The sequence below is a fragment of the Petaurus breviceps genome, unplaced genomic scaffold (genome assembly GCF_028583685.1).
Source record: "Petaurus breviceps papuanus isolate PSGF00001 unplaced genomic scaffold, PetGlider_PUasm1.0 128, whole genome shotgun sequence".
Classification (NCBI taxonomy): Eukaryota; Metazoa; Chordata; class Mammalia; order Diprotodontia; family Petauridae; genus Petaurus; species Petaurus breviceps.
In genome coordinates, this window is record NW_027185664.1 from 2,573,271 (window position 1) to 2,588,104 (window position 14,834).

A 14,834-nucleotide genomic window follows, 5' to 3' on the forward strand; every position below is an offset into this window, starting at 1 on the left:
ACTTGGTCTTCCCAGGAGCCAGTATCACACACTGTGGGACAGTACTAATTTTGGAGTCAGAGGGTCTGGATTCAAACCTTGTGTGATAGCCCTAGCATTTCCAGGACACAACTTCTTTCTTCCTTCCCACAACATGGGGATACTCTAAAAGAAGAGAAAGCTGTTCCTGGGATCTGATTGGCCTTAACCTTTCTGGCCCAGCTTTCTTGTGTGAGACCCATCCCAACATGGGGTAGGCCCAGGACAAAGCTGCCCTTGGGATCTGATTGTCCTTGGTTTCCTTGTTGCAAAATCAGCTAAGGTTATAAAAAATGGGAGCCATATAGAATCTGGGACTCTCAGACTTGATGGGCGCCCAAGACCACTCAAGTTACCATAGCCTGATAGCCTACTGACCATACATTTCTAGACGGAGACCAGGGGTGGGTGAGGTGGAGGGGGGTCGAATATACAGAGAAACCAAGTCCCACTGTATCCTGGTCGAATATCCTTGCTGTGTTGGGGTAAAATAAACATCCTTTTGTAGAAGTTCAATGATTTGTGAATGCCTCCTTTCATCCCAACATGGAACCTGAACTAAGAGAGTGCTGTTGTTACTTTTAACTCTGACACCTGAGCTCTGAATTTTACAACCCCAGTGATCTTGGGCCTCCCGGACCTGAGTGGGAGGGTAGGAAGAGGGTTGGGTGGGGAATTGGATTAGATATCCTCTGTGCTCCCTTCTCAGCTCTAAATCTTTGATCCTCCAAATAAATATAATTTATAGACATAACTCACATATCATTAATTTGACCAATGTTTCACAATAAAGCCAATAATACATTATGACCAAGTCCTACAAAAATGTCGTAAAACACTACTGAACCATGTGCTAAAATGTCATTTGACCAATCACCCATTCATAATGTGACATTGTTCCAGTGAAACCAGTTGCCCCTTGTAACTTCATTTCACCTAATACAGTGTTTTCTCGGAAAGAATTAATGACTTTACATGGGGTAAGACCACAGGCAGTTCACTTAATCAATGCCCTAGGCAGCTCTCTAAAACCATAAGTTACAGATGAATTGCTGATAAGAGAGGCACAAAATGTAATAAATAAGAGTCTGGGGGATAAAGCAACTCTTACAAGAAAACTTAGTGCAATTCATTTTGAAGAATGGATAGATTTCAACATTCCATGGGGGTGGGGAAGAGGGAAGGAAGAGAAGAAATTACAGGTAGACTGGCCAGTATGAACAAAAGCTCAGAGAGGGGGGGCAGCTAGGTGGCGCAGTGAGTAAAGTATAGGCCCCGGAGTCGGGAGGATCTGAGTTTGGTTCCGGCCTCAGACACTTAACACCCACACAAAAACACTAGCCGTGTAACCTTGGGCAAGTTACTTAACCCCAATTGCCCTCCAAAAAGAAAAAAAAAAAAGAAAGAAAAAAGAGACTTGAAGGAAGTCAGGGACTCTAGGAGGCAGAGGACATCCCTGTACAGGCATGGGAGATGCTCAGAGTCAGGAGATGGAGTGTCTTGTTTGAGGAAGGAGGCCAATATCACTGGGCTGAAGAGTACATGGTAGGAGGTAAGGTGTAAGAAATCTGGAAAGGTGTCTGAGCTGAGAGAGACAAGTAATGAAGGACTTTGAATGCCAAACAGGATTTTCTCTTTGATCCTGAAGGTGATTAGGAGTCGTGGGGTGTGTGTGTGTGTGTGTGTGTGTGTGTGTGACATGCTTGGTCTTTTGCTTCCCCCAAAGAGTGGAAGATGGCCTGGAGTGGGGAGAGACTTGTGGCTGGCAAACCAACCACTAGGCTATTGCTTAGTCTAGTTACGAGGTGCATCAGGGTGGCATTGCTGTCAGAGGAGAGGAGGCAAGTGTAAGATTTTTTGGAGGTAGAAATGGCAGGGCTTGGCAACAGATTGAATATGGGAGGATGAGTTTGTGTGGAATGAAGGGTATACATGGGAAAGTAGATGGAGGTTAGTAACAATCAGGTGGCGTAGTGGATAGAGTGGTTGACAGCATCACAAAGACTTGAGTCCCAAACCTGCTTCAGATACTTAGAAGCTTTGTGACCTTGGGTAAGTTAGTTACTTAACCACTCTGTCTTCCTTTCCTTATCTATAAAATAAGGATAATACTGGCACCCCTAGTTATTCTGTCTCAGTACATCATGAAGCCTTCTCTCAGTGCCTCGGTAGAGAGTCTTCAGAAATTGCCATGGCCTGAAATATTCATCACATTATGGTTGGTGATGAGATGTAGATACATATGGAGAAACAAAATAGATATTCCCACATATTCATTGGGAAAGGGGGAAGGGAGGAAGAAGCAATTATATAGTACTTACTACATGTCAGGCACTATGCTAAATCCCTCCTCCCCCTTTGTAAACATATATTAGCTCATTTAATCATTGAATGGTCAGAGAAGAGGGAGAAAAGGGATACTGATTATTTTGGGAAAATATGTAAAATTTTATAATGCTGGATAACTGTTCACTGGAAAAGCTTTTTTTTTTTGTCGCTTTGGATCTGATTGGTTTTCCTTTAGTAGAACAGCAGCCTTAGGGTAGCTATCTGGTTCAGTGGATAGAGTGTGGGGCCATCTTCCTGAGTTCAAATCCAGTTTCAGCCACTAGCTGTGTGACCCTGGGCAAGTCACTTAACTCTGCTTCAATTTCCTTATCTGTAAAATGAGCTGGAGAAGGAAATGGCAAATCCCTTCAGTATCTTTGCCAAAAAAAAATGAGGTCATGAAGGATGGAATAGGACTGAAATGACTGAACAAGAGCAGCAGCCCAGCTGGCATAATAAATAGAGCAATGACCCCATTTGGAGTCTGGGTCCATATTTTGCTGATGACTAGCTGTGTGATCCAGTGCTATTCATTCAACTTCCGTTTTCTCATCTGTAAAGTGGGGATAGTGATACCTATAGTACCTACCTCACAGGCTTAGTTGTAGGGCTAAAAGCCCACTTGGTGTTAGCAAAGACCTTTGCCGAGTGCTGTATAAATGACAAGTGACATACCATTACTAGTAGTACTGTCTTTTGGTTCCTGTGGGAGTAGCACATAAAAATGAGAGTACTTTTCATCGGATCGTGTTTTCATCTATTATAATACCTCCTAACTTCATAAGACCTAATTGGAAGAAAGGGAAAGATGTCATCAATTTAGTATTTTTGAAATCTTTTTGTTGATGTATTTTGTTTTCAAATCACATTGTGAGTCATCCCTTGTAACAAAGATTTTAAAAAGGAAGAGAAAAATGGAAAATTCAGCAAAACTAAGCCACGCACATCATTTTTTTTTTGGAGGGCAGTTTGGGGTTAAGTGACTTGCCCAAGGTCACACGGCAAGTTTTTGTGTTAGGTGTCTTAGGCCGGATTTGAACTCAGGTCCTCCTGACTCCAGTGCTCTATTCACTGTGCCACCTAGCCACCCCAACACACATTACGTTTGTCATAAAACATGTGAACTATTCCACCCACCCCTAATGGTCCCTATCTGTTTAGTGAAATGACAAAGGAACATTTCCTCAATTCCTCTTTAGGATGAAGCTCTGTAGCTATCACTGTGTAAACCTTAAGTTTCTGGCTTTTGTTCTTAAAGTTTTTATTGTCATTACAATCTGTGCATGTTTTACTGGTTCTGTTTATTTTACTCTGTATCAGTTGATATGTCTTCTCATGTTTCTCTGAATACTTCATATCTATCATCTCATATTATGTTCTCTTACCACACCTTGTTAAGCCATTTGATACCCATTTACTGGATATCTTTTTTTTCTCCATTTCTTTGCTACCAAGAAGAGTATTGTAAATATTTTGTTCTACATGGGCTTTTCTTTTTGTTTTTGTCCTTGTTGGGATTTATGCTCAGGAATGGGCTTTCTGAGTATGGACATTTTAGTGACTGTTTTTTCAGCATAGTTCCAAATTGTTTTTCTGAGTGGCTGGACCAGTTTATAGCTCCCTAACAGTGTATGCTTGAGAGAGCTAGCTCTCTCTCTCTCTCTCTCTCTCTCTCTCCCCCTCTCTCTCCCTACCCCCCTCCCCCTTTCTCTTCCCCAGGCCTCTCAGGTGCTGCCAATTTGCTGGGTGTGAGGTGAAACCTCAGGGAACTTTCAATTTGTATTTCTCTAGTTATTAGTGATTTGGAGCAATCTGGGGCAGGGATTATTATTCCCATCCTCATGTCACTTCAAGACCTCGTCAGCACTTAGGATGGGTTGCCAAGGTTATGGGAAACCTTAAGCACCATTCCTAGAGGAAGGCAGAGCGGTGACTGGGCTAAAGGAATGCCCAAGAGCCTGCAGATACACAGCACTTGGTTGTCTGCAGCACAAATGTTATTAATAAAATTATCCCACAATTACAGGGGACTCCAAGGAGTTTTATTTATCAAATTGGATGTGACCCGGGAGACTGTACAGATTACCATGTCACCTGACAAACCTCTTTTCAGGTACTGAAAGCAATGCATTTCAAATATTATGGATGAATGTGGCAGCCACAGAAAGGATGGCCTCACCTCTACCAATTTTAGGGGAGTGACAGTTTTTCACATCCTGAGGCAAAAAGCTTCTCCTCTAAAGATAAAGTAGAGTAAAATTTCAGTCAATCAGACCTAACTCACTGGACAGAACCCATAGTGGGAAACATGTAAATTTAAGGCCCCCAAGCAGAATTTTGGCAGAGGGCTTGGAATATACGATTCTTAGAATCATCTTTCCAGTGACCTTGGTGGGGGGCATAAAGCTTTGCTCGGCTTCCTGGGCCTATCACCCCATTAATTCAACCAGGCTCATTACCACTCCTTTTTCCTTGGTTCATGGCATTCTCCTCCCCTCAACTGCCTTTCCTTCTTCCTATTCAAATCTTAGCCCTCCAGTTCAAAATCTGCTTCCATACAGTTTTTTTTCTGATGAATATTGCCACACTTATTGCTTTCTCTGAACTCCTGTGGTATGTAGATAGCCACATTTTCTTGGGCAAGTCACTTGCCTTGCTGGGCTTCAGTTTCCTCAACTACAAAATGAGGAGTTTGGACTAGATTGGGGATTCTTAATCCAGGGGCCATGGTTCCCTTGGGTACATAGCTAGATTTCAAGGGGTCTATGAACTTAGATGGGGAAAAATTGCGTCTTCATTTTCATTAACTTCTGGTTTCCTTTGTAATGCAATATATTTTATTTTGTGCATTTATTAACATTGCTCTGAGGAGGGATCCATATGCTTTACCAGAATACTAACAACATTCATGACACAAAAAAAGTTAAGAACCTCTAGACTCTAAAATCCCTTTCTATTCTAAATCCTATGATCCTAAATTTGCACAATGCAATTTAAATATTCACTATATTTTGTTATTCTCTCATTGTTTCATGTGTGTTGGTCTTGTATTTTCAATAATAATAATAATAATAATATAGGGTCTGTGATTTTGTTAGTGTAAGAAATTTGAGGTTGAAATGATTATTAGTTCTATTTTTCAGATGAGGAAACTGAAGTTGAGAGGTGAAATTCAGCTAGTAAGTGCCTAAAGGAGGGATTTGAACCCTTGTTTTTCCTGACTCCAAGCTCATATCCATTTATAAGATAGCCAGATAGCAAGCTTCCCGCCTTCCCCCCAAAAGTATTTTATTTTTTCCAATTACATGTAAAGATAGTTTTTAATGTTCAATTTTATAAGATTTTTAGTTCCAAATTTTTTTTCTCCCTCTCTCCCTTTCTCCTTCCCCAAGAAGGCAAGCAATTTGATATAGGCCATACATGTACAAACATATTAAACATATTTCCACATTAGTCATGTTGTAAAAGAAGAATCAGAACAAAAGGGAAAAACCATGAGAAAAAAAGAGAGAAAATAGCATGCTTTAATCTGCATTCAGACTCCATAGTTCTTTCTTTGAATGTGGATAACATCTTCCATCATGAGTCTTTTGGAATTGTCTTAGATTATTGCATTGCTGAGAAGATCTAAGTCTATCAAAGTTGGTCATCCCACAATATTGCTATTACTGGGTACAATCTTCTCCTGGTTCTGCTCCCCTCACTTAGTATCAGTTCCTATAAAGCTTTCCAGGTTTTTCTGAAGTCCGCCTGTTCATCATTTCTTATAGCATAATAGTATTCCATTGCATTCATATACCACAACTTGCTCAGCCATTCCCCAATGGATGGGCATTCCCTCAATGTCCATTTCTTTGCCACCACAAAAAGAACTGCTATATATATTTTTGTATATGTATGTTCTTTCCCCTTTGCACCTTTTTTTATGATCTCTTTGGAATACAGACCTAGTAATGGTATCAGACAGCAAGCTTTTTGAGTACTGAGGCAATGTTTTATATTTATTCTATATGCCCCACAATGTCTCGTATAGTACTTAGCATATAGAAAGGAACTCAGTAAATATTTGTTGACTGATTAATAGATGGGGAAATGGAATCACACATTTATAGATGGAGCCAGGATTGGAAGCTTTTTTTTCCCCTTTAAATTTATTTATTTTTAGTTTACAACATTCAGTTCCATAAGTTTTTGCATTTCAAATTTTCTCTCCCTCCCTATTCTCACTGATCCCCCCCACCAAGACTGCATGTAATCCAATATAGGTTCTACATATACCTTCACATTAAACATATTTTCACAATAGTCAAGTTGTAAAGAAGAATTATAAGCAGTAGAATGAACCACGAGAAAGAAGAAACAAAAAAAAGAGAGAGAGCAAATAGCTTGCTTCAATGTGCATTCAGACTCCATAATTTTTTCTCTGGATGTGGATGGCATTTTCCATCATGAGTCTTTTGGAGTTATCTTAGAACTTTGCATTGTTGAGAAGAGCCGAGTATCAAAGTCAGTCATCACAGATACGATGTGTCTGTAATTGTGTGTAGTGTTCTCCTGATTCTACTCCCCTCACTCAGCATCAGTTCATGTGAGTCTTTCCAGGTTTTTCTAAAATCCACCTGCTCATTATTTCTTATGGAAATAATATTCCATTACATTCATATACCACAACGTGTTCAGCCCTTCCCCAATTGATGGGCATCTCCTTAATTTCCAATTCTTTGTCACCACAAAAAAAAAAGAGCTGCTATAAATATTTTTGTACATATGAGTCATTTATCCATTTGTATGATCTCTTTGGGAAGTCAGTTTTTTAGTAGAGGCCAGCACTTGTCTTCCCTGCCCCTCCATTTTGGCCTCTCTCCACAATACACTCTATTTACTACTCCCTTGTTAAATACCCCATTGGAAGCCTGCACTGTTTTAGCCTTCCATGCTTAGTCTGATGAAGCAGCAGGGGTGGGAGGATCCTCACAAAAATGTGAGGCAATTCAGGCTGGAGTCTCAGTGTTCAGGAAGCAACCTGCCCCTCTGGCTTTAGCCTCTTTCCATGATCAGCTCTAACTCCCAGGCACATTCTTTCAGCTCACTAGCAGCGGTCCAGGTAGAGGCAGGAAACCACTCCTGCCAAGAGAGGATTGGAATTCATTACTTTCTATGTATTTAAAATTTACCTGCATGAATCTATTCTGAAGGAAGAGAGACTGCAGAAAATCAGACATTTAAGAAATAACTCTCCTTAAGAAGCAATTTAATGGAATCAACTTGAAACATCTGGCAGGGTTGTTTATTTATTTTCAAGACAGAAAGTGGTTCTGTGGGTCATAAAATAACCTCAGTATATGTGAAGAGGGGTGGAAGACTTCCCAGCCAAAGCTGCCTTGTTTTTGCTGTAACATAGGAGGAAATACTGATAGGCAAAAGGGAAATGTTAACTGAACAAACTTTTGGCAGCAAGAAATGCAGGTAAAGATAAAATTGTAAGCCCTTAGTACTAGAAGGGCCAATTGAGGTTATCTAATCGAATTCCCTGCCTTCCATTCAATAACTATTTATTAAGTGTTTATTATATGCTAGACAGAATCGCAGCCCGACTTATTGGATAGCTGGCTTCAAAGTAACCAGGCTCTGGGTTCAAGTCTTACCTTTTACACATGATGACCTTGGCACCTTGGACAAGTCACTTAAATTCTCTGTACCCTAGGCAACTTTTAAAGACTGTATAAGTTGTAGATCTGCATTGGTAGAGGGAGTTTGCAGGCTGGGAGTTCTCTATACCATTGAAATCACATGTCAGAACCCCTCCCTCCCCCCATGTGCAGTTTAGTCCATTCCAGAGAAAAGAATCCTTATCATGTGTTCTTTCCGCTTTTCTGGGAAAGACCTTCCAGGATGTGATGTTCTGCTTCCATGGATGCTCCTGACCCACCACCAAACCAGTGGTGATGGATATTTGATAAACCCCTCATCTGGCTGGAGTCTGATCCACTATCTCCAGCCACCATGGAATCTTTGATCTTTCTCTCAATAGTTATCTGGCCTTCACCTACTGCTCTGGTGGTCCTCAATCAGAAATCAGCCCTGGTTTTCCAGGGAAGCTCTCTAGGTTTGGGAATACCATTATGTCACCCTAAAGCCTCCCCTTTCCCTCTTCTTTAGGCAATTTCTAGAGTTTCCTGTGATGACAATCTTCTGATTACCCTGGAAATGGTGCTTGTGCATCAAACCCCTTTTCTTGGAAGTGTTGGGTGAAGAACTTGTCTTTTCTGGTAGGCAGTGTGGCATAATTGAAGGGAAGAGAGTCAATAAAGTTGCTACCTCTGCTCTGCCTGAAATCCTTCTGATGAAATAGTCATGCAGGTGGAAAAGCAGTTTTTCATTGTGGACTGGCTTAATTATATGTCATTTAAGACACCTAGCAAAAATGACCACATGGAGAAAATAGGAGGTTAAATGGGGGAAGAGGAAAGAGGGGAAAAGGAGAGGATATTTTGGAGAGGGGTGAATATTTCAGGGTGGACGAGGCCCCAGGAGGTCTTTGACCAGCTGGAGGGCAGCTTGAGGTCAGGAGGAAGGTTGAGAGGGAATGGGTCAGAAGGAGAGGTAGGAAAATGCTAAAGACATTAGTATAAGGGGCATGTGTTGGCCAGAATGATGCTCAGTGATGTAGTAGAAATGTTCCAGGGAAGGGTCGAGGAAAATGATGTTCCTTCTTCTATTTGGCAAACTGTGCAGCTCTTTTCAGACCCTTTCCCAATACATGGCTTCCTTTTATTCTCTAAATTACAGGTCTGGTGATTCTACTATAATTTTGATACTCTACACTATTCTCTTTCTGTGCAGTAGAACAGAAAACATTTTTTTGCACAAGGCAACATGTGTGTATTAGGGTGGACAAGCTCTCATGCACAGCCGTCTCTTCTTCCCCTCTCCTTGTTGCACAGCTAATGAGTTTAGAAATGGAGGACTTTATACATTCAATTTTTTTATCCTATAGCTCTCTATTATCAATATAAAGAAGTACCAGGACCCCAGTAACAGCTGAGGGCAGCTGCTCTCAACTGTGCTGCCAAATGCTCTTAAGCTGCCTCAGAACTAGCCTTTACACCTAAGGGGAAGACAGTAAAGCCAATTTTATTAAAGTAACAAGTCAGTAAATCTTGACATTTTTGTGTGTTGGCCAATGAACAGTTACAAACTATGTCAGACGTCAGCTTGTATGAGTCAAGTCTCCAATTTCCCCTTCTTCTTTTTGGCAAAAAGCATTTGAGGAACCTGAGGGAAAGCTTTGCTAGACTCTGGGGACTTCTTCAAGAGGCAATCCACTTCCTCAGCTAAAGTAGCCATGCAGATGGTATTCAGAAATCATTTGTTCTGTACAATTGACATTGACTCACACCACGATTTCCTAGTCATTCATAACTTCCTTCTACACTGGATGTCATTAGGTTGAGAGAGCTCACACAGATGTCTGCAGCACATTGACCCAAAATGTACTTGCAAATGTGTAGTGCATATTCTCTGGCCCTCTCTCAGAGTCAGGCAAGCTACATTGTCCTCTTAGGGTTCTGGGGTAGCCAGTGCCTGAGCTCACCAGCTGTGTCCCCCTCATTGTGAGGGGCCAGTGTCTAGCACCCCAGTTCCATTTAACTACTTAACATACATTAGCTTTTACAAATTCAGAGATATCAAGAACAACCTGACCTCCGGAGCATACCACCTTTGTTCATGAGGGAGTAACCTCAAAACTCAATACCCAGCATTGCCCTCACCAGGTTGACATCCAAAGTCGGCATCACTTCTGGAAGTGGTTCTCTCTCGGACAGCACTGGTATGGGTCTGGAAGTTTACTCCTTGCTCCTTGGGCTGGTGATGCCAGGACAGCTGTAACACGTGGTCCGGAGTCTAAGCTCTGGAAGACCAGAGAGCCTTGAGGAGGACTTTGTGATCTCACTAAGTCATGAAACCCTCCCCTGGGAAAAGAACCACCAGGCACTAAAGCCTGCTTCTCAGGAGCAGTAAGACCTCAAAGAGGGGTTGGCCATAAGCTCTTTCCCCTTATTGCATGGGTGGGCAAAGGAGTCGTGCTCCAGGAAGAGTGGTGCAAAGGGTTGATGCAGGAGAGGAGATGGCTAATGCTGAAAGACGTTTTTGAATCCCTTGGAAGCAAGCCAGAGAGACTCTCCATTACCGAATGGCTTAGCCTGCCCCAGAGGCTCTCCAAAGCCACTTTGCTTAAGTGCCATCATGATTCTCCTGGAAACAAGCTCCTTAGCATTCTCCAGTTAGAGAGGTTGCGTCAGCTGGGCAAACTTATAGGGTCTGTGCATATGCCAAACTCTAATTATTTTTGAATTTTCACGAGAACCAGATGAGAAAGGAGAGAAGTTTTTCTATGGCCTGTTGATCTTTATAGATACAGAGGTGTCAAACTTGAAACCCACAAAGCTCCTGAGTGCAATGCAATTGAATCAGACTAAAACACAATGGGGAAAAATTGAACAAAACAAAACAATACAGTACAACATAGATAATGTTGATTTGTGATTTTCTAAGTCAATATGTGTGACCAGAAGGAATTTGTTTCTACTTGAGTTTGGCACTACTGTTACAGAATATAAGCTCTTCTCCATAGAATGTGAGGATAGGGACTATTCCATTTTTGTCTTGGTATCCTCAGTACCTAGCACACTGTCTGGTCCATGGTAAGCAGGCACTTAATAAATGCTTATTGATTGATTGGCTTTCTTATTTCGTTCCTTCCTTCCTTGAAGGCAATTGGGGTTAAGTGACTTGCCCAGGGTCACACAACTAACAAGTATCAGAGGCAGGATATGAACTCAAGTCCTTCTGACTCCAGGGGCAGTGCTGTATCCACTGTGCTACCTAGCTTCCCTGATTGATTGGCTTTCACTAGACTCGCATCTGGGATGCCAAGGATGGGGTGACAGTTCTTGATTTCATGGCTGTAGTTGAGCACTGAGATCACTAAGCACATCTGAGGCCATAGGACTGTGTTCCCTTACTTCTTCCCACTGGTAAACACTCCTTCCCCTCTTTTCCTCTCCTGTCACCTCCTCTCCCTCCCCAGCTGGTGTCTGGTGTACCTGTGATAGTAATGGCAATTAAAGATTCCCCTGTATTGGCTTGGTTTTCAAATTGATTGTGTTAAAACCCAGAGTTTGTTAATCCCACCTGTGGGATGGGCTTGTTGATGTGAAAAGAAAGTCCTGAACTGGGAGGAGCTGGTGATGTAGATTTGGAGAGACACTAGAGAGAGGCGGAAGATCTTTTTGGAAGCAGCACCTCGTGGAGAGAGAGAGACTAAGAGAATTGCTGGTGGCCTCTTTGAATTGCCCTGGACTTTTGAGACCTGCTCCCTGAGCTGCCAAGGACTGAGGAGACATGGCTGTTTTGCTGGTACTTTGTCTGTCTGTTTTGATGTTATTTTGCCAGATTTGTCCACTGGTGAAAGACTGTCCTGTTGAAGAAGTCCTGGAACCTGGCATTTGGTTAAGAAGCCCTGAGACTGTCCAGCAGACAGAGAGTGAATACTGTCCACTGGTGAGGGACAGTGCTGTTGTTGCAGGGGTCTGGAGACTGTCCTGCAGACAGAGTGAATACTGTCCACTGGTGAAGGACAGTGCTGTTGTTGCAGGGGTCTGGGAGCCTTTCTGTTGGTTCAGAAGCCCTGAAGAAGGATTTTCTTGTTGTATGTTTACAGAAATCCTGGGAGAGGGCTTTGCTAATGTGTTCAGGGGTTCTAGGACTGTCCTACAGACAGAGGATAAATTCATGAAGGGACTGGCAATGTATCTTATGGCCTTGCTAAGCCTTGTCTCCCCAGGAACTAAGATTGCTGAGAACTTGCCTCAAGTGTCAAGATGAAGAAAAGACCTCCATTTGGGTATTAAGTGCTGTGTTTAAACTTGATGTAACTCTGGGGTAGATTCAATTGTGATCCAGGGGTGGGGAACTTTTGACCTTATTGTGCTCTGTGATTGACAAATGAAGGTATAGCCTAGGGGTGGAGAAGTATTTGGAACAGAGACTTTGTAATTGATTGAATGATTGGAAGGTCCTGGGGTGGGGTAGTACTTGGAGATTATTTAATCACACTTAGTAAATGCTGTATTTGGAATGATGTCATGTTTCGATCTTCTCTGTTCTTGGTTTGTCACTAAATAAAATAGAGAGCACCTATGCTGGTATTTTGAACCTGGGAAGTTGCCTTTGCTGGGCATTATATTACAGTACCTAGAATGCTTTCAGTTTTCTAAGACTTTTTTTTTAACTGCTAACAAAGAGCAGGAACACAAAGGGGGAAAAAAGAAAAGATTTATCAAAACTTCCAAAGTATAACAGAAAAGCTCTCCTTGGCTTCTTAGCTTAGCTTAAGCTAATCTATTTGTTAAAACTTTGAACATTCATCCCTTTCTGTTCTTTTTCTGACCCCAATACCCAACTCTAGTTTCTTCTTCTTTTTTCCTTTTTTTTGATCTAGGAGTTTGGCCATTCCTTCTCTGCACAAAGGGATGTAAAAGTATTAGTGCTCAGTCCTTTGATGGGGAAGGATTTATTTGTATTATACAGGGGAAGTCCTGGGGGCCTCTTCCTCTTTAGAAAGTTATTCTAAGACTTTCCCTCCCAGTCTCTTAGACTCTCCCTATTTTCCGTTTTGCTCTAAGGAGTCCTCCCAGTCTAAATGTCCTCCCCACTGTCTGCTTCTTTCTAAGCCACTTCTCTTTCTTCCCCAGCTAATCATGGCGGCTTTGGAGTTCCAAAGAGAATGCCAGCAAGTGAGATCCAAGACGTTTTCCCAGGTTACTGATGTGACCAGAGGAAAAGTTTGTTCTCTTTTATAGCCCAATGAGAATTACCTTATCCCCCCCTGTCTAGAGAAAGACCAGATTCTGTGAGTGGTGTGGAAGACAGAGATGTGAGTGCTACCAATCTATTTCCTTCCTCAAAGCATCTGAACTTCTTAAATGCTGTTTTTATTTGATTTCTTCCTTTCATAAAGCTTTCTTGATACCTTTGACTATTTACACCAGAGACATCTTCCTGTGTCACAGAGGTCATCAAGCAAAACCATCAAACAAAATGACAGATGTATGTAATACTTGGCACCCATAAGTCCCCAACTGAGAGGTGGGAAACATTTTTCTTCAGACCCAGATTTCTACCCCTTTTTAAAAAACCAAATCAAATTCCCTTTCTGAAATTGCAGCAGCCTCAAAATATGGAATGTTAAACAAGATTTTCTTAAACTGGAGCTCCAGGCATGTTGTAATCATATAAAAAGATCAAGACTGCAACTGTAACAATTTGTCGGGATTTTATAGGCGAAAGGGGAAGAGTCTGGTTTACTGGCGTCTCTGGCAAGTGCATCTGCTCTCTTGCAGGCAGACAGAATTTTGGCTGTTTCATCGAGTTAACTTTACTGTTTTATTCAACTTTTCTGGTATTGCAGATGTGGGCTTGCTAGGGGAACCAGCACCATGATTTGCACGTTGCATGTGTAACAGACGACTCTTAGTACTGCCCTTTATTTTCAGCTCATTGTTCCTGTTAAGAGGGTCAAGATGGGGAAGAGTAGCATCCTTTGGTATGGAATATGCCCTTATTAGTAGTTGAGCATTATGTCCTAGTGGACTGGACACTGGACCTGGAGCTGGGAAGACATGGCCCCACTTTCCAGCTCTGACCCTTTCTAGCTTTGCGTCTGTGAACAACTTGCTGATCTGCTCAGCTCAGATTTTGGCACCCAGGCCTCAATTTACTCATTTGAAAAATAGGGATAATACTTGTAGTACCTATCTCCCTAAGCCTGTGTGCAGGATATGCTGAGTAAGCCCAGTTCCCCTTCCTTGTTCCTTCTTGCCTCTTTTTCCTAGTGGGAATAACTGCTACCAGGTGTGTTTGCACATCTGACTCATTCTGCCTCTAGAAATATCTACCTCTACCTTGCAGGGTTGTCAGGAGGCTCAAATGAGACCATTTATGTAAATCACTTTGAAACCTCTCTATATTATAACCATGGCCCAAGGGTCCCCTCATCCTGGGCTCACACAGAGTCCAATAATCAGGCTGACCCCAAATACCTCCCTTTGGTTTCTAAATTGAACTGTTGTCTGTGTACTATCGATCTACTGTCAGATAAATATCAGATGTTGTACTTGGGTTCAAAATATCAATTCACGAACATAAGGTGAGGCAGGTATGACTAGATAGCAGTTTATCTGAAAAGCATTTGGGAGTCTTAGTTGATTTAACATTTATCTCAACTAAATTTTATCTTATTAAATTTGCAACGTTATTACCTGTTGAGATTGCTAGGGTTTTTGACTTTGTCACAAGGTTAGCTCTCCCTCTCAGCTCTGTACCATCTACAAATTTATAAGCATGTCATCTATATTTTCATCCAAGTCAGCAATAAAAGGGTTGACAAGTACAGGGTGAGGGACAGATTTTGGGTCACTCTGCTA

The 14,834-nt window shown here is 41.8% G+C and overlaps 1 protein-coding gene and 1 long non-coding RNA gene across 3 annotated transcripts in view; both read left to right on the plus strand.

Moving 5' to 3' along the window:
- LOC138171490 (PDZ domain-containing protein 2-like) overlaps nucleotides 1-14,834 on the plus strand; it is a 539,177-nt gene that overhangs the window by 2,124 nt on the left and 522,219 nt on the right. The window lies entirely within an intron of this gene.
- The window catches only part of LOC138171518 (uncharacterized), a 579,386-nt gene continuing 576,009 nt past the window's right edge, over nucleotides 11,458-14,834 (plus strand). Inside the window, exon 1 of the long non-coding RNA XR_011170907.1 lies at nucleotides 11,458-12,599. This is a non-coding gene — a long non-coding RNA (uncharacterized lncRNA). The remainder of the gene's footprint in view (nucleotides 12,600-14,834) is intronic.